Genomic DNA, 19,123 nt, shown 5'->3' with positions numbered 1-19,123 from the left:
GCCCTCCTCCCCGAATCTGCACTCCCGGGCCCTACTCACCGGCTGTCTCGTTGGCGAGACGGCTCCTCGGCGGCTCTGCTGGGGCCGCGGGCCGGGCTCCCCTTCACTCGGGAGCCTCGGTGAGACGCGGCAGGCTGCTTCCTGCTTCTCTGGTCCTCGGTCCTCGCAGCCAATCACAGGGCGAGTCGCCCGGCGAGCCTCCGGCAGCTGTAACCAATCACAGCGCGGCTCTCCGGGTGACGTCAGCGGCTGCACTCTCTCGGTCCCGGGCTGTGGCGGTGAAACCACGGGGCGATGCCGGGTGGGCTCCGGCTTCTAATAGCGAAGTAACCAAACGGGCAAAATAAGGGCGGCAAAAGAGCGGGGTGGCACCCGCGCCGCTCGGTCACCTCACGAGGTGAAAGGATGCCGGGTGGGCGCCGGCTGGGCACACAAAGCGCTAGCAGCGCTAGCCACGAAGAACAGGTGCTCCCAAGCGCCACAGGACAAAATACAGCGCTCACAGCGCTATGGGCAAAATAAAGCGCTCTCAAACGGCCTCACAGGGTGGCAACTTGCTTCATTTTAAAGCTGGCAGAAATAGCCCTCAAAAAGAATTATTTTGTTTTCAACGACCAGTTTTACATGCAAGTGAAGGGCACTGCCATGGGATGTCCTTATGCCCCAGAAATGGCAGGGCTCTACATGGCCCAATATGAAATGAGATTTGTGGACAGTAACAATCCATACATTGGGAACATTGGGAACATCGTGCAGTGGTGGCGTTATATAGATGACGTCTGGCTCCTGTGGCAGGGGAGCCAGACTGATTATTGACGTTCCACGAATGGATCAATGCCAGACATAACGACATCAAGTTCTCCTTGGAAGCAAGCTCAACAAAAATGACATTCCTGGATGTGGAAGTGTCCTGTACCGATGGTTTCTTAAAAACATCTTTGTATAAGAAATCAACGGACAAAAATACCATCCTGCACCACAAGAGTCACCACCCCAGAAACTTAAAAGCAAACTTGCCTTATGGAAAACTGCTAAGAATACGCAGAAACTGTACGGAGATTGGCGATTTTGACCAACATGCAGATAGGTTTTGCCAAGAAATGATCCAGAGGGGCTACCCAAAGAAGCTACTAAAACATTCGCAAAAAAGAGCTCGCTATACGCCACACGAGTGCTTATTGCAAACAAAAGAAAAGAAAGAACTGGATCGTTTGGTGTGCGTGACAACGTTTGGCCCTGACACGCACAGAATGAGACAAACAATTTTAAAAAATTGGCACCTTCTAGAGGGATTGGAATGCCCTTTTCCACACCCAATTTTTGCGTACAGAAAAAACAAAAGTATTGGACAGCGAATTGTGAGGGCAAATTTAACACAGCCCAAACCCAAACACGATCTTCTATCACTGTGGAATATGAAGCCGATCGATATCCATCACAGATGCGGCAATTGTGTTGCATGTCCAAATACTATTGAAGGGACAGAGTTTGAACATCAGGGGGTGAAGTGGAAACACTGTGGCTTTTCGAACTGCAGAACAAAAAACGTAGTGTACGTTATAATCTGCCCGTGCCAAAAGATATACATTGGCAAAACAAACCAGCAGGTCAATTTACGCATCAGCCAGCACAGGTCACGGATCAAAAAGGCGGTATTAAATGCCCCAATGGTCGAACACTTCATGGAGAAAATGCACACGGAGAATGACTTTAAATGGTCAGTACTATTTACAATAGGTACAGTACACCGCCCTGCTGATGTTGACAGGGTGTTATTGCAAAAAGAGGCATATCTCATCCTTAAATTTAACAGCACTATGACAGGCCTTAATAGTATGTCTGAATTATCAAGGATCTGAGTAGCATGATTTTCATTTGTCCATATACCACTCCGTTACTTAGTTGGGGTCGCGCGATTTAGGTTGGCGACACAAACAGCATATTTAGTTACACATGTAAACAACATTTCCATGTTGATAAAATTTCCTTTTTACGATTAAAGTAGATTCCAAATAATTTTTCACCCGAACGATTTTTCTCAAAAACACAATGTAGCGTATTGAACTATAATGCCCACAATACACCAGGGTGCTGACCTGGTTGCCTTTAAAACCATTCAAGATGGCTGCCGCAATTCAGTGAGGTGATCCAGCAGGAGCGCCAATAATGGAGGTATAAGGCGAACGCATTCAGGTAGGAATGGCGGAGCGCCCTTGTTACTAAACTTTACACTGTAATTACTATCTAAGGAAGCTCCAAGCTAAGAACACTATTTCTTTCCGTGTAGTGCGTGGGCAAAGACTAACAACACATCGGACCCCCGGGGGTACACAGTTGCTTTGAAAATAATTCGAGAGAAACATATTGAAGGAGGTATCGATCGTAAACACAGGTACAACCTCAATCTTCATTAATGTTTGCATGAAAAACGGAAACATCATTAGCGTAGTGTTTTACTAACTGCCAAACCACGAGTTATATATAATTGGCCCCTCATTTCTTTAAATAGGTCCCCTAATAATTAAACACTCGCCCAGGGACAGGGTCACGTCTCCCCAACCATAAACACGGACATAAGGTATGGAATTTATTTGCAAAGACGATGGTATTTAATTTGATGTTCTGTTAATGAAGCAGAATGATACTAAGAAAAATCCTTTTCTTAAACTAGGATTTTCGATAAAATCACCACGAACTCCTCCCTCCACAGGGGCACATGATGGTGCAGATGGAGGTATGTTGAAATGATAATCTTGTATTTTAGTGAAAAACTCGAGCGCTATTGCCATTATTTGGCACACAATTTACGCTTCATTTTTTTGTAGAAATAGAATCTGAAGCTCTGCAAAAACGTCCCTTTTTCTTGGAAACAACGCCATCTCAAAGGATACAGGTAGATTATGATGACTCTACATTCTAAGAGTGGTAGTCTTAAGGTGGATAGGTTGTCAATAAAACTTTATTGTTTTTTTGCATCCTACACAGATAATTAACAAAGCCCTGATGAGGGTTCGAAAATTGGTTATTCGAACCCGAAACGCGTCGGCACACCCACAAGAGTGAATTGTATCATTGGTTGATATACAAAAATATTATTGTCCTCTTGTGATTGTATTTTGCTTTGTTTATCTTGAAAAGTGAATTGATTTGAAATTAATGATGCATTGATTTTTTAATGTATAATATGTTGTGTTATGTGGATGTACTCTTGATTTATGTCTTGTCATGAAGATTTTGTAGTCTTGTAATGTTAATGGTATTTTATGGTATAATATGTATCTTCTTTTGCCTTCAAAAAACAAGTTTCTTAAAAAGTAAAAAATATGAGTGAAAGGTATAAATAAAAGTACCTGACCGGATCTAATTAATTTACAACTGGTCTTTTTGTTAAATAACCATACAACTTATACATGAGGTTTTGGGGCAATTTTTTGCTTCTTCACTTGTAAACGGTCCAGCCCAACCTCAGTCCCGATCGGACCTAACTCCTTTGTGTGTCAAGCCAAGGGATTCCAGCGCTCCCCAGCGCTGAAGGGCAGAGAGCAGCGCTCTCAGTGCTATAGGCACAGCACAAGCTCCAGCAGGGGCTGGAGGCAGGCAGGGGGGGGGGGCAAGGCTGGGCCCAGAGCCAGCACACTGGGTCTCCAGGCAGGGAGACAGTCCAAGTGGTGGTCCTCCTGGCCCCAGCAGCAGCAACAGCCCCCTCTGGCAGGATCAGAAAAGAGAACCACATTCATGGGGACACAGCCCCTTCTTATACTGTGAAATCCTTTGTTTGGAGGTGCAAGGTGGGGGGAGACCAGTCGCAGCTGGTCTTGGAGCACCCTTGATGGCCCAACCACCCCTTTCATTCACTGGGGAGGCTAGGGTCGTTAGACACACCACAAGGGGGCGGAGCCAGCATTGTGTGGGGAAAAACCCAGCCCATCAAGGAACCAGGTGCAGCCCTCCCACACATCACTCATGCTAATCTCACACTCACCACCGGGCAGACCCATCCAGACTTTCTGGAGCCTGGCATGCCAGCCAGCTCCAGCCAATCACGCTCCAGCACCCTTACTGCACACATACATCAATGTCTGGAAGTGGCACTTCCCTTCTAGACACATAGAAGCCGCACATACCATCGTGCAGCATTCACTCTCACGAGTTCACACATACCAAACTCGAGCCTGCACTCCCCACACATCAGGAACTAGCATGGACACACATTTCCTATGCATTCCCATGGGAGGGCAGGCCAGCCATACTACACGCACGCACTTTTACTCTGGGCACAGGGAAAAGTGCGCAGAGACCCAAAAATCACTAACACAGGGTCACAGATAAAAGCAAAAAGGTTAGGGGTTAACCCGCCATAAGGGCCAAGTCCAACAACTGCTTTCAAGAACCACCCTGACAACAACGCACACAACAGCAAAGAGCTTTCCAACATCGTGAAGGAACTCTCCAACCCCAGCTCCAACACTAATGACATTCCCCCCTCTCAGGACCTGTGCGACTCACAGGCCCACTTTTTCCACCACAAGATCGCCGAAATCCACAAGAGCTTCAACGCCACGACCCCCACATCCACCGTTAAGCCCACCACCACCCCCTGAGACCACGATGTGCACCAGCCGCCTGATCACCTGGTTCAACGTCAGCGACGAAGACACCATTAAGACCATGAACTCCATCCACTCCAGATCCCCGTCTGACCCATGCCCATATCACATCTTGAACAAAGCCAGCACAGCCATCGCCTCCCATCTCCGGAAAATGATCAACATCTCCTTCGAGACAGCAACCTTCCCGGAAAGCTGGAAGCACGCCGAGATCAACGCCTTACTGAAGAAACCCAATGCAGACCTCAAAGACCTCAAGAATTTCCGGCCCATCTCCCTTTCCCGGCGAAAGTCATGCAGAATATTGTCAAACAAACAACTGACCCTATACCTCGAAGACAACAACATCCTGAACCCATCCCAGTCCAGCTTCCGCAGCAACCACAGCACCGAAACCGCCCTCATCGCCGCCACCGACGACATAAGGACCCTAATGGACAAAGGAGAAACAGCCGCCCACATCCTCCAGGACCTCTCAGCCGCCTTCGACATGGTCTGCCACCGCACCCTAACAGTGCGCCTCCACGGCACCGGAATCCAAGAGGACGCCCTGGCCTGGACCACATCCTTCCTCTCCGGCAGAACCCAGAGTGTCGCCTCCCACCCTTCCGCTCCAAGACCACCGAGATCATCTGCGGGGTTCCGCAAGGATCCTCTCTCAGCCTAACACTGTTCAATATCTACATGGCTCCACTCGCCCATGTCACCCGCCAGCACAGCATCAACATCATCTCCTATGCCGATGACACCCAGCTGATCATCTCCCTCACTGAAGACCCTCTTGTCGTAATTTGGCAGTACCTGAGTTAGCGTTTAGCTCAGCTACACGAGCTTTTCTGTTAACTTGACCTAAACGTACGGGGCCATTTTGTATTTGATGGCTTCCATTTTGTATGAACGTGCGGCCTCGTGGTTAGAGTGCCCGTTTGTCCTTCCTCCATGCCAATGAACCTTTACCTTGCCCGGCAACAGGCTATTTTTAGCAATGGTCAGTTTCACGCATGCGCACACACGATCTCTGGACTAGTGAGTGGTCACTCCCTAGGAATGTTCCCCCAACTGACCAGTGGTATTAAGCTCCTCCCACATGTTGGCTGTGCTCCATAAATGTCCTTATATGTACCTAAAACTGTTCAAATGTATACCGCCTACCTTTTAATTGCTGTTAAACTCTATAAAAGAAGTCGCGCACCGATGTTCGGTGTGATACTTCTTGCATTACCGAAGGGTGCTGTAGGAATGTACCACCACGCCATGGGGTCCTAGTAAACTTGTCTCTTTGCATTTTCAGTTTCCGTGCCAACTTCTGTTTATGGTGTTCGGGTGTTTTTGCAGTATATGTAGGCCTGACAGAACCCGATACCACAATTTGGCGACCACGAAGGGACTCATCGGCGACTCGGATGCCCGAAGGAGAGGTCACGACGAAGGATTGGAAACTCGCTATGGACGCGTACGCTGCCACTGAATGACCCGAGTCTCGGCACCCACGGTGTTTTTCCTTTCCTTCTGATCTGACCTTCCAGGTGGCGCCGGTCTTCGACTGAGAACCTGATCGTTCGGTTTGTCGTGTAGTGCCCGTTTTGGCTGATTCGGCTACGGAACTTGGCAGTTGGAATCTGGACACTTTTGAAGATATTTGGTAAGCTTATGTTTGGTAAGGTAATCTACTGACACTTACTGTGGCTTTTTGAATTTGAATTTGAATTTGTATGAGTTAGCTAACGTTTGGACCTATGATTTTAATTATATGTGGAGTGCACCTCACATAGGCAGGCATGTAGGGATATTTCTCTGATTTTGAATTTGTTTGAACGGCACATCGTGCGTAAGTACCTTTAAGTGCCATTTGTTGTAATATCACGTTTCCGTGATATTTTGAACATGCCTGTTCTCAGCACACTCCGAGGAATGTGCTGCTTTGGAAACGGTACCAATTATCGATTAAATGAATCTCAGCCGGCTCCCCCAGAGGGGACTCCTAATCGCGAAATGTACATTAAATTTGGCCTTCCTCCCATAATGTATAGCACATTATGGCACAAATACACTAAATCTGATCGTGAATTGCAATGGCCACTACATGGGTCATTCGACTTGCGAAAAGTCCAGTATGTGGAACAGTGTTTGTTCCAGCGCAGGTCTAGACAGGACATGTTTGATTGTGTGCGTTTGTGGGAGAAAGCGGTGCGTGAACGAATGAAGCGTGAAGAAGCCTTGGTGGACAAAGAGCAGCGTAAGGCTGCTCGGGATAAAGCTTTGCAGCTGCAGGAGAAGGAATTGCAGGAACAGAAAGAGAAAGAGAGTCGAGAACGTAATTTACAAGTTAATGGCCAGTTTCCTCTTCGGCGTCCTCTCTATCCTGTCCTTACTAATGAATTAGATGATTTGTCATTGTTAGATCGTTGCCCGCCTCCGTATGTTCAGCCTATGGCTCTGGATGTGGAATCGGACGAGGATAATCAGGATAAACAGCGTACCAGGTTACATACCGAGCGTATGATGGAATTGCGTTCGATTGCTCGTAAACGTAATGTAAATTCTATAACTGTTTCAGAGGTTGATGATTTTATGAGTAAGTGGTCTGACAAGGAACGATTGTATTTTTTAGATCATTTTGCAGGTGAAGTTGTTGAGCGGTTTAGGAAACAATCTCCTGAGTTGGAACCTAAGGATATATCAGTTGGTCGTGACAACTCTTGTAAAGGTGTTTTTGCTCTTTCAGATGCGGAGGAATTTTTCCAGCGTTTGATTTGGTTACGGGATGAGGCGACACGATTGCGAGCGGCGGAAAAGGCATCAAACCCACCAGCGTCGGGATCGACGGAAAATTCTCGAGTGTGCCCTATCTATGGATCAGATAAGAGTGTTGCGATTAAGGTTTTGCCTATGCGGGAAGCTGCACCTTTGTATGTCCCTCCTAAAGGGGATGGTACGGATGAGTATAAGACGTCTAAGGATTCAAGGGGCTATTTTGTGTATAATTGGGTTTATACGCCATGGAATAGAACAGATGTTATGGCACTTAAGAATGCTTTGCCTGACCCCCGTAAAAATCCAGCAGCTTTCTATGAAGGTGTGGAGGGTGCTATTTCTTCGTGTATTATGACGTTAGTTGATATTGATCTTTTCTTTGGGTTGATATTACCTCCTGATATGTGGAGGGTGATTCGTAAGTTTGACGATCGAACGATATTAGGTGCAGATTGGAAGGACATAGTGAGAGCTGATTTAGATAGGGAACCTGCATGTAAGCCGTGTCAGTTGATTTTAGATTTACCGACGGCTATCTTGACTAAATTAAAAACGCTTGTCCCCCCTAAGAAAATAGATTGGACAGTATTGGCATCTTGTAAGCAGAAGTTAGATGAATCGGTTTCTGACTTCTTTTCACGTTTCGAGGAAGTATTCCATGATTACAGTGGTCAATCATTAACAGAGGACACGGGCAGGCACTTGTTCGTAGACAAGTATGTGGCTAATCTCCTACCGGAGATTGCAAAACGATTAAAGGCTAGTGAAAGTTCATGGACCACTGCAACGCCTGCTTCTTTATTAACTATGGCTCAGTACTATGAAAGACAGGAATTAGAGGCTAAACAAAGTAGCGATAAGAAAGCGAAGGACTTAAAGACGAAAGTGATGCTGGCACAGGTTCATGCTACGCAATCGAGAGGGAATGATAGGGGTAGACGAGGATCGTACGTTACGTCTCCCCCTCGTTCCGACATTTCTGAGAATCAGTGTGCATACTGTAAACAGTTTGGACATTGGGTTGCAGATTGTCCGGTACTTCGTGAACAGCGTAGTCAGAGGGGTCGAGGAAGTGGAAGGTCACGGAATAGTTATTCAGGACCGAGAGGTGGAGCGAATGACCGTGGTAGGTTTGAAGAGAGGGGTCGTGGTCAGGTTGAACATAATACTTTTGATCGGCGGAATCAATACCAGATAGCTGAAGGAGAAAATACTGAGTCTCAGGATAATAGATATGCATAGGATTGCGTAGGATGGGGTGTGGAATCGGTTGAAATACCAGTCGATCAAAGGGGTCCATATATATATCAGCACATGTTTTGGGTTCTACTGATCAGTTTCTGGTTGACACAGGAGCTACTCGTAGCACTCTGTCCAAACACTTGGTTCCAAGGGCTCCCCTGTCTGGCGAAACGATTACAGCAATAGGGTTCGATGGAACACCTTCACTAAGCCCATTGTCTCAACCTCTTACATTTCATGTTGACAAATTTATTGCCCCATGTCCGTTTCTATTATCCCCAAATACACCAGATAATATTATGGGACTTGATATGCTGAAGCATTTTCGTGCAACAATACGCTGTGCCCCTGAAGGGGTGTGGGTTATTTTGAATGAGAATTACCCAGAAATTGAGAGATCGTGCCTCATGCAAGAGACCGATGCATTAGCTTCCCTTCCAAGCACGTTATGGGCTACTTCCGATACTGATGTGGGTCAAATGATTATTCCCCCTGTGCGCATTACTGTGAAGGAGGGAGCGATTTTACCTTGTGTTCCTCAGTATAAGATCTCTAGAGAAGGCGAAATAGCTTTGGCACATATTGTGAATGACTTGATAACGGCAGGGGTGGTGGAGGAAGTTCCCTACAATGTTTGCAACAGTCCAATCCTTCCGATTCTAAAGAAAGATACAGATTCCAAGATTTACCGTTTTATTATTGATTTGAGGGAAATTAATAAGATAGTTGTACCCCAGTATCCAGTAGTATCTGACATTACCACATTACTTACTTTGGTTCCACCCACAGCTACTACATTTACGGTGATCGATTTGAAAAATGCATTCTTTTCGATCCCCATTCATCCTGATAGCCGATATTTGTTTGGCTTTTCATTAAATAATAAATCTTATAGATTTTGTCGAGTTCCTCAAGGTTACACAGAAAGTCCTAGCATTTACAGCCAGGCTTTGAAAAGACAGCTTGATTCATTTGATTTGCAGTCTGGGGTGGCGCTTATCCAATATGTCGACGACATTTTGCTTGCGGCAGACACACAGGAGCAATGCGAGGAGAGTACACTCTCCCTGCTTTCTTTCCTTGCTGAACATAATCACAAGGTTTCACGGAAGAAGTTACAATACTGTAGACCAAAGGTGACATATATTGGTCATCTTTTGTCTAAGGAGGGACGTGCATTAACATCAGACCGAATTCAAGCAATTTTAGATACACCAGTCCCTTGCACGCAGAAGGATGTTCGTGCTTTCATAGGTTTGACGTCCTTTTGTAGGCAATGGATACTAGGATTTTCGTACATTGTAAAACCTTTGTTAGCATTGCTGTCCAAAACTGCACCAACCCCCCTTGAATGGACGGATGAATGTCAGAATGCTTTTGAACAATTGAGACAAGCTCTTTGTTCTGCACCAGTGCTAGGTACACCAAATTATACAAAATTCTTTACACTGTATGCACACGAGAAGGATGGGTGCGCATTGTCAGTTTTAGTACAATTACACGGAGACAAACAGAGACCCTGTGCATATTTTTCTGCGGTACTCGATTCTGTGGTTAGAGGACTGCCTGGATGCCTCCGAGCAGTTGCAGCAACAGCAGTAGCTATACGGCAGAGTGAGGGAATAGTTTTATCACACAAATTACTGGTGTTAGTTCCCCATGCAGTAGATGCGCTATTGAACAAAACGAAAATGCAGCATCTAACCAGTGCCCGTTTAACAGGATACGAGTTAACACTGCTGGCGCCACACATTACAATGAAGAGGTGCGCCACTTTGAACCCCGCCACTTTATTGCCATATCCTGTTACTGAGACCCAGGAAGAAGAACAACATGATTGTGTTTTTCTGACTGACGAACAAACAAAGGGTCGTGTCGATTTACAGGACACGCCGCTTCCTGATGTAGATGGGGAATTGTGGGTTGATGGATCGTGTGTGAGATTGCCAGATGGTACGGCTTCCGCGGCCTATGCGATCACGACACTTAAGACAGTGGTAGAAACAGCACGGATACGGCAGAAATCGGCTCAAGCAGCTGAATTGATAGCCTTAACGAAAGCATGCGAGTTAAGTGCTGGTCTATGTGTAAATATCTATACTGATAGTCGTTACGCCTTTGGAGTAGCGCACGACTTTGGCCTACTCTGGAGGAAACGAGGGTTTATGACTTCACACGGAACACACATCATGTACGGACAGTTGGTATGCGACCTCCTGAATGCACTATTATGCCCAAGGAAGGTGGCAATAATAAAATGTAGTGCACATAAGAAAGTGACAGACAAAATAGGGCAAGGAAATGCTTTTGCAGACCGCATAGCGAGAGAAACTGCCATGTTACAAAATAACTCCCCTATGTATGTGGTGAGATCGCAAGCCGAGCGATGGCATGATGCTAGAGAAGAAGTTTTAGACATACAGAAGTCAGCATCTGAAGTAGAACTTGCAACATGGGCAACAGAGGGAGTATTGGATGATGAGGGTTGCTGGAGAAGCAAAGACATGAAGAGATGGAAATTACCTGCTGCTTACTTGCAGGCAATGGTTCAAATGACGCATGGGCTGGCACATATTGGAGCTCTTGCAATTACTAAATTGCTTACACAAGTTTGGGAGCATCCTGAGATTACCAGCACGGCTAGGAGAGTAGTACAGACCTGTCTGATATGCCTACAGTACAATCCTGCTAAAGGGACCTCTACTCCTAAAGGAGGGTTCGTTCCACCTACTGCACCATTCGAAGCCTTCCCGGACCACACTGATTCTGGTGGAGTGAAGTACAATCTACGGCCAAGGAAATAAAATTTTTGTATTTTTCATGACTGGTTGGTAACCGTTCCGAGGTTTGTGAAACGGAAGCCGGGAATATCAAGGGGGGGGATCAGTTCTGTCCAGTGTAGCGACACCCGTCTTGAATCTCGGAGAAAAAAATCAACGGCAGCCTCGGTTCTCAGCACCATATTTTTATTTTTTAGTTTGTTTCTTGAGACTTTGTTCATTGTACTATGGCACCTATGACATTGAGAAACAGAAGAACTCTGGGTGCGGTTCTTTTTGTTGCGACAATAGTGGTAATAGCAGTAATAGCATGGACTATAGAAAGACTATTTCCTGCACGGGACTATTTACTGCCTACCACTCCAATTCCATCTGAACATTTTCATTTTACTTTGCCTTATCATGAAGAAAGACATAGACAGACTTACTTGAATAATAGTTTCATTCAGATATTACATCACACACATAATATGACTAATACATCCAACTGTTGGGTATGTGGGATGTTACCTGGGCATCAGAAGAAAGGAGGAACCCCACTTATTCCTCTTCCTTTTTCTCACAATGGTTCATGTAATGCCTGGTACACTCTTCTCTTTACTTTGAGATGGCCAACAAAAGGTGGACTACTTTTCCGATTGAACAAGGTCTGCTATAATGATCGAGATGGCTATCCACAAGCAGAAGGAACTAAGTTCGAGTGGGAAGAGTATTGACCGGACAATGTATCTACGCCTCGTATCTTCACTAATCAGAGACTTACAAATATGTCCAGTTTACATGTAATTACTGTTATTGATACGAAAGCAGATCTCTGTATTAGGAATAAGGGAACAATTCCGGTGGGGAAAAGTGAATGCAATATTACTCTCGCTTTTGATACTCCCAATGGTATTTCATTTGTGGCCTCAGGAAACACTTATTTTATTTGTGGTAATAAAGGTTATCATCGTCTTCCTCTTGGATGGTTAGGCACATGTTACATATCTTTTGTATTACCCCCTGTGTTTATTGCCCCGCCTATGTACCATAATGATTTTGTATTAAATCACGATTTTATATTGAATAGAGTTAAGAGAACATTGGACATTGATGGCGTTGACCAAACCGATACCTCACTACAACAATATGTGGATTTTAATTTAGGGTTGTTTTCTTTTGTGGGTGCTGTTCTAAACAGCAGGAAAATTAGACGGCTAACACGTGTTGTGGAGGCAGTTGCTAATGAAACTGTCTCTGCTTTAGGGAATATAACTGAAGAGCTCCAGATTACTAGAATTGTCACGCTTCAGAACCGGATGGTTCTGGACGTATGTTAGCTGATCGTGGGGGTGCATGCCGCATCATCGGAAATAGTTGTTGTGTTTACGCCCCTGATAATTCGCCATCTGTGTATGATGCCATTTCCAAATTGCACGAAATCGCCTCTGAAATTCACACTGACAATGGTACTTGGACATTTTCTGGTTGGTTTTGGACTATACTCAGTACATTCGGGCTGGAAACTGCTAACGGTTCTATGCGTGATTATTGGGATATTTTTCTTTTGTTGTTTATGTATTCAATGTGGTCCTACTTTATGTTCTGTATGTATTACGGCCTGTATCCCATCCAAACGAGCTATTGCTAAAAATGTACAGATGAGTAATGCTGAAGTGAAGCAAATCATGATGATCGATATTGAAGATGAACATCCGGATTATTTCCATTATGAGGTAGCTTCAACTAAACGCTAAAAGAGCCGTCTGTCGTAATTTGGCAGTACCTGAGGTAGCGTTTAGCTCAGCTACACGAGCTTTTCTGTTAACTTGACCTAAACGTACGGGGGCCATTTTGTATTTGATGGCTTCCATTTTGTATGAACGTGTTGGCTTGTGGTTAGAGTGCCCTTTTGTCCTTCCTCCATGCCAATGAACCTTTACCTTGCCCGGCAACAGGCTATTTTTAGGAATGTTCCCCCAACTGACCAGTGGTATTAAGCTCCTCCCACATGTTGGCTGTGCTCCAAAAATGTCCTTATATGTACCTAAAACTGTTCAAATGTATACCGCCTACCTTTTTATTGCTGTTAAACTGTATAAAAGAAGTCGCGCACCGATGTTCGGTGTGATACTTCTTGCATTACCGAAGGGTGCTGCAGGAATGTACCACCACCCCATGGGGTCCTAATAAACTTGTCTCTTTGCATTTTCAGTTTCCGTGCCAACTTCTGTTTATGGTGTTCGAGTGTTTTTGCAGTATATGTAGGCCTGACAGAACCCGATACCACACTCTCACCTCCAAAGCCAACCTGCACAGGGGAATGAAGGCCATCACCGAATGGATGAAGGACAGCAGGCTGAAGTTGAATTTTGACAAGACAGAGGTCCTCATCCTCGGCTCCTCCCCCTCAGCCTGGGATGACTCCTGATGGCCTACCTTGCTGGGTACAGCCCCAGCACCCACCAACCATGCACGTAACCTGGGGGTCATTCTCGACTCCTCCCTCTCCATGACAAAGCAGGTCAACGCCATCTCCACATCCTACTTCAACACCCTTCGAATGCTCTGCAGGATCTTCAAGTGGATCCCCTCTGAAACGAGAAAAACCATCACCCAGGCCCTCATCAAAAGCAGACTGGGCTACAAAAACGCCATCTACGCAGGAACAACACCTTGAGAGCCTCATGGGTATGTAGTGCGCTTTACAATTTCCCTGATTGATTGATTGAGAGCTAAGGTAGTGCTTAGTGAGGTCTTGAGCATCAACCATATCAGTGGGAGGAGACAGGAGGTTAAGGCTGGTGGTAGATATTGTGTCTGGATTGAGATGGAGAGTGTTTCTGGTCCAATGTTTAGCTTTCTCAGGCTGGCCTTTGTGGAATGTTGCCTTAACAACAGTGGAGAAGGTAATGCAGTGATGATCGATCCAGTCGCAGGGTGAAATAGAATTCAATAGTATGGTATTTTCCTTGCTATGATTAGGTTTAAGATGGCTCCTTTTATATGAGTAGGATGATTACAGACTTGGGTCAGGTTGAGGTCCTGGAGTAAAGCCTTAAAGCAATTCACTAGCGATTCCTTAGTATCATTCCAGTGAATGTTGAAGTCACCACAGAAAATCTGGTTGTTGTATGGGGTAAGGTTGGTGCAGATGATCTCCATGATTTGTTAAATGAAGGTAAGATTATCACCTGGGGGATGGTAGAAAGTGTGCAGAGTTATCATGATATTAGTCATGATAGATTCTGGAGTCCTCACAACTTTTTTTTCCTGCTTGAGAAACATATCCCTGATTTGAAGGAGCAAGGTTTTTGTTAACCATCGGTACCAACGTCACAGTGACAACATCTTCTGTGGACATCCCTGTGACTGCCCACCTTGGGTACCACTCAGCAGTACTCACCTGTGTCTTATACATTTTTGATAAAAGCATTACATTCTTGATCCAAGCTTTTCAAGCATTCAATTTCTACATTCATGTTTATGCCATCTTACTACACATGATTTGGGGTACTACTTCACAAGTCCATGACAGAGTGACATCACGGGTAGATTCCTGTCTACTCCACCTTGATTTTGTAACCTTCTTTTTGTTTCTTCCTCTCTACAGGTTGGACACAGAACAACATACACACACAGTAGGTAGCATCTAGGGGCACCAATCTTGTTGTGGGGTGGTTTGTCCACTAAACATGTTTTTTCGTCCTGATGAAGTGCTGCGAATCCTTATGACCAGTTTAGGCACAAAACATGTTGACTTTTCTTTTTATGAATGAGTGACCAGAGTCAGGTCCTTCCCATGAGACATTAGGAAATCGCTCCTACACAGTCTCAGCATCCAGACTACCAGGGATCCTTTGAAACTCCAAGGTAGCCCTCACCTGCCAACAGGTTTTTATACCTGAATTGTGGCCCCCGATTAAAGTATAGTGTAGGATCTCCCTTACCAGTTTTAATACTTTATTTCACACCCCACCACTACACAAACCATCTCACCCGCATTCATCATAAGGCATCCTCTTAAAATATTTCTGCCAAAGTGACCCTTTGGGGGACCCGTAGGGTATTGTAGTGCTAGCCCGATGAGCATCACTGCCCTATGATGAAGCATGATATCCTCTAGGGGATGTGTGAGGGCCACGAACAGTGAAGCTGACTGTCTCTATCTGGTACTCTGACCCAGGCACTCTCCGCCTTTTGAGATACTGTCCCTCCCTCTCGCTCCTTCGTAGGAACATTAGACCCTTGTTGAAACTTTGATTCTGTATAGGAACACAGGTTTTTGGACTTCCTAATTAGGCTCCCAGTCCCACCTGTACCCCCTTCTCTTTGATAAGGGGTCCTTCTTGAAAGGCCATTTTGTGTAGCTAGCCAGTGTGCTTTTGCCATAGGCTTGCACATGTTCTTTGATTATGGCCATGTCTCCTGACTTGCTCTTTGTCCATGTATTGGGTGACCATTTTGTGTAGGCAGCCAGTGTTCTTCTGCCATAGGCCTGCATTTGTTCTTTGTTGTGGTGTAAGGAAATTATAGCTAGCAAAGATAGCAGCAAAAATTCTTAATAGAAATACCTCCTTATACATAGAATATTCGAATATGTCTAAGAAGCACCCCACCATACACAATGTATAAATATATAGAACTTACTCTCATGGCAATATTTTTTTTTTTTGTATATTTCATGAGTGATTAAATATTACAAACATTCAATTGTGCATATAAAATTTAACGATAATCGTTTCAGAAAAAATATAATTAATTTAAACAGCCAACATCGGTATATACAAATCCAAATGATAGACGAAACGTTGATTCAGGCAGTGCGGCAGATGTCTACAACGCGTGTTTCGGCATACACGCCTTCATAAGGTAGCCGTCTATTGCTCTATGAAATATATAATATAAATGTCACTGGAATAGCAAGGGTACCTATATAATATATAACATGATTATAACTGGAGGTATTTGATAACAAAAACTTGATATATATATCTTGTTGCACTTCAATAGGCTCATAAGGTCGTCAATCCTTATCTACATATATACACATTCACAGATCATAACACAGTGAGTAAAAAGAGGGACGAAAATCAAAAATTAGAAATGGGCACACTTATATACATATCATAACAGAATATATTCTTATTTACATATATTTACAACATTACTAAATATATCCCGTTTCTAATACAGTGAGGAGAACTATATATACATAATTGGACACATTAAAGGGTTCAAACCAACAGTGAATCATCATGGCGAGTATTGAACATGAAAATAACATGGGCGATAATTTTATGAAACATCGATACTCTTACCATATAACTTCATTCCGGAGGTGGAAAATTATAAAATGTGGTTTCGCAATTCTTTACTTTAAGATACGGTTCTGTAGAGCTGGGAGCATGTGTAGAGGAGATTGGCCACACTAGAGGTAATTAAATCTTATATTAGTGTTGTATGTCAATAAACCTTTCTGAAAAATGCAGTGGATTTGTTACCTGCTAGCTAAGATCGAAGATATATATCAGAGCTATCATGCCATAGAAGGCAACTAGCACTTACCATTCAAATATTATTAGCAACCTACATAGTTACTCTCTACCTTTATTTATTGCCCCAGAATGTGTGAAGAATTCTATATGCTGCACCATAATTCATTTTAATTCAATCAGAAAGATGTGCGCCCTTAAGTGTTACATACTCCGATGCAGAGGTAAATATATCAGAGTTACACTTGCCAATAATTTCATATATGAGTAGAATCGTCCGTCTAGGGCGTGGAGATAACTTTATGACAAGTATCACAACCATTGATACTAATAAAGCGGAACGATGTTTTATAGTATCTATGAGAGTTTGAACATGTCCTGAAGTAGATGACATATAAACACCACGAGATTTACTAGTAAGAACTGGTAGCATACTCGATTAGAGAAAGAAATTCTAGTACATTTACAAGACAAAGGAGAGGCGGTATTGACTACTTACGGACTATGATCGCATCTTGATAAAGACATGAAGAAACATGCGCTTCACTTTAGGGGACAAATTCAGATAATACAAGATGATCTCCTAGACCGGGAACATAAAATTATAAAAGTGTACGTCCTCTTTGTTGTTTATAGCGTATGGTAAATATAAGATTACAATATACATATTTACCGAAAAATAGAAAAGTTGCGATCCAATAAAGCTTTCTGTCGAAGATTGCCGTTTTTCAGGAAGGGGGCCGACCGACTGGTATTTAACGTGTCAATTAGACTGAAGAATGTCTTCTAGGGGAGAGACACACCTGGTTAACCTACACATATCTAAACATGGCCGTAATATCTAAATAAATAAATAAATACACGGGTCACCATGCAATCGTGAAAGGCACGCAATTGCCTGAAGGTTAATTCTTGATGGTTAGAATAGCACGGGTTTAGATCGTAAGTATTCAGCCAGAAGTATATGCATATACCGGATATAAAGATTATGGCGGTTCAACGAGGCTATCCTGCGGTATTAGTAAACATCAAGGATAAGGCCAACCAAATGGTAAATTAAGGCACAACCGGACCGGGGTATATGTCCTAAAAGAGAGACACGAGGAGATTAAGTATACATGTCTCAGAGACCGTCGTATGAAAGTAACTTATTAAAGGTAAGGCCACAGAGTGCACGCATTTACCTGACAGATCGATAACTTTGGTCCAAAAACGCCCTTTGCTCGAATAGCACCGGCAGAGAGTCTGCTCTGATATGAATGATACGAACAGAACCGAGCGTGTAGGTTTCTAATATATATGCTCGAAATACGAGTAGAAGCCAATAAGATCACCTGATTTGGTTGAATTAATTGCACCTGTGTGGCCCATGAAGAAAGGATTACGGCCGTTAGCATCTGTAGTTCGGATGCTTATTGGTTTCCTAAAAAACGTGCGAGTTGACATCAGAGTTCTACAAAAACTAGGCGGAGGGAGGTATCGATACCATAAACAAAACAATATGGAATAAATGGAATACGTGGGTTGTTGGTAGACCGTATGGTGAAATTTAAAGTTGAAGAAAAATCCTTCCAGGTACGTCGGTGCGAAACTCGCGTTTGTACGCCGGCTGAAAACTGAGCCAGTAACCGAGTTGGGACGAGATCAGATGCGAATGTGTTGATTGGTTATATAAATAACCAATCGAGTTATTGAGGCTGAAATGTATATGATTCCTTAAGATGCATATATATAGATATAAATAGGGGGAATATGCTAAAGATGAAAGGGCAGTAGATAAATTGCCTAGTGGGTACACTCAACTATTAGAGATTAAAAAAAAATCCGACTTAGTTGGACAGAAAGCAGGCTGAATCGATGTAACAATAGATCCATCCATGCTACATTACCGTAAGTGAAGTTGAACCACATAATATGTTCTTTGTTGTGGCCATGCCTGCTTGCTGGTTGTTGCGACAATGCTGGTGGGCATTTTGGGTATGCATTTCACACTTAAGTATGCCTGGTCTTGTGATGCAAAAAGTGCTGAAAGCTTGTCCACAGCCCGAAACTGTAACCTGTATGAATAAGTATGTTTGTGATCAAATTGTTTACATAGAAGAGATCCTTTGCTAGGACGAGAACCCTCACTCACCCAAGTATGACTTGCTTCATCATTGGGTCCCCTCCTCACACCCGGACTGTGAGGTCCATGGTGTGGGCTGCAACTCCCTGAGTGGGAGGAGCAGAGGTGTTTTGATGAGTGATGGAAATGGGGTCAGTGAGG

The 19,123-nt window shown here is 44.1% G+C and overlaps 1 long non-coding RNA gene across 1 annotated transcript in view; it reads right to left on the bottom strand.

Moving 5' to 3' along the window:
- LOC144766945 (uncharacterized) overlaps nucleotides 1–18,107 on the bottom strand; it is a 91,982-nt gene extending 73,875 nt beyond the window's left edge. Inside the window, exons 1-2 of the long non-coding RNA XR_013597995.1 lie at nucleotides 18,042–18,107; nucleotides 16,684–16,793 (exon numbers count right to left, since the gene is read on the bottom strand). This is a non-coding gene — a long non-coding RNA (uncharacterized LOC144766945). The remainder of the gene's footprint in view (nucleotides 1–16,683; nucleotides 16,794–18,041) is intronic.
- Nucleotides 18,108–19,123: the final 1,016 nt, after the last annotated feature.

This window comes from Lissotriton helveticus, chromosome 7 (assembly GCF_964261635.1).
Source record: "Lissotriton helveticus chromosome 7, aLisHel1.1, whole genome shotgun sequence".
NCBI lineage: Eukaryota > Metazoa > Chordata > Amphibia > Caudata > Salamandridae > Lissotriton > Lissotriton helveticus.
This window is presented reverse-complemented; position numbering and strand designations above follow the sequence as displayed.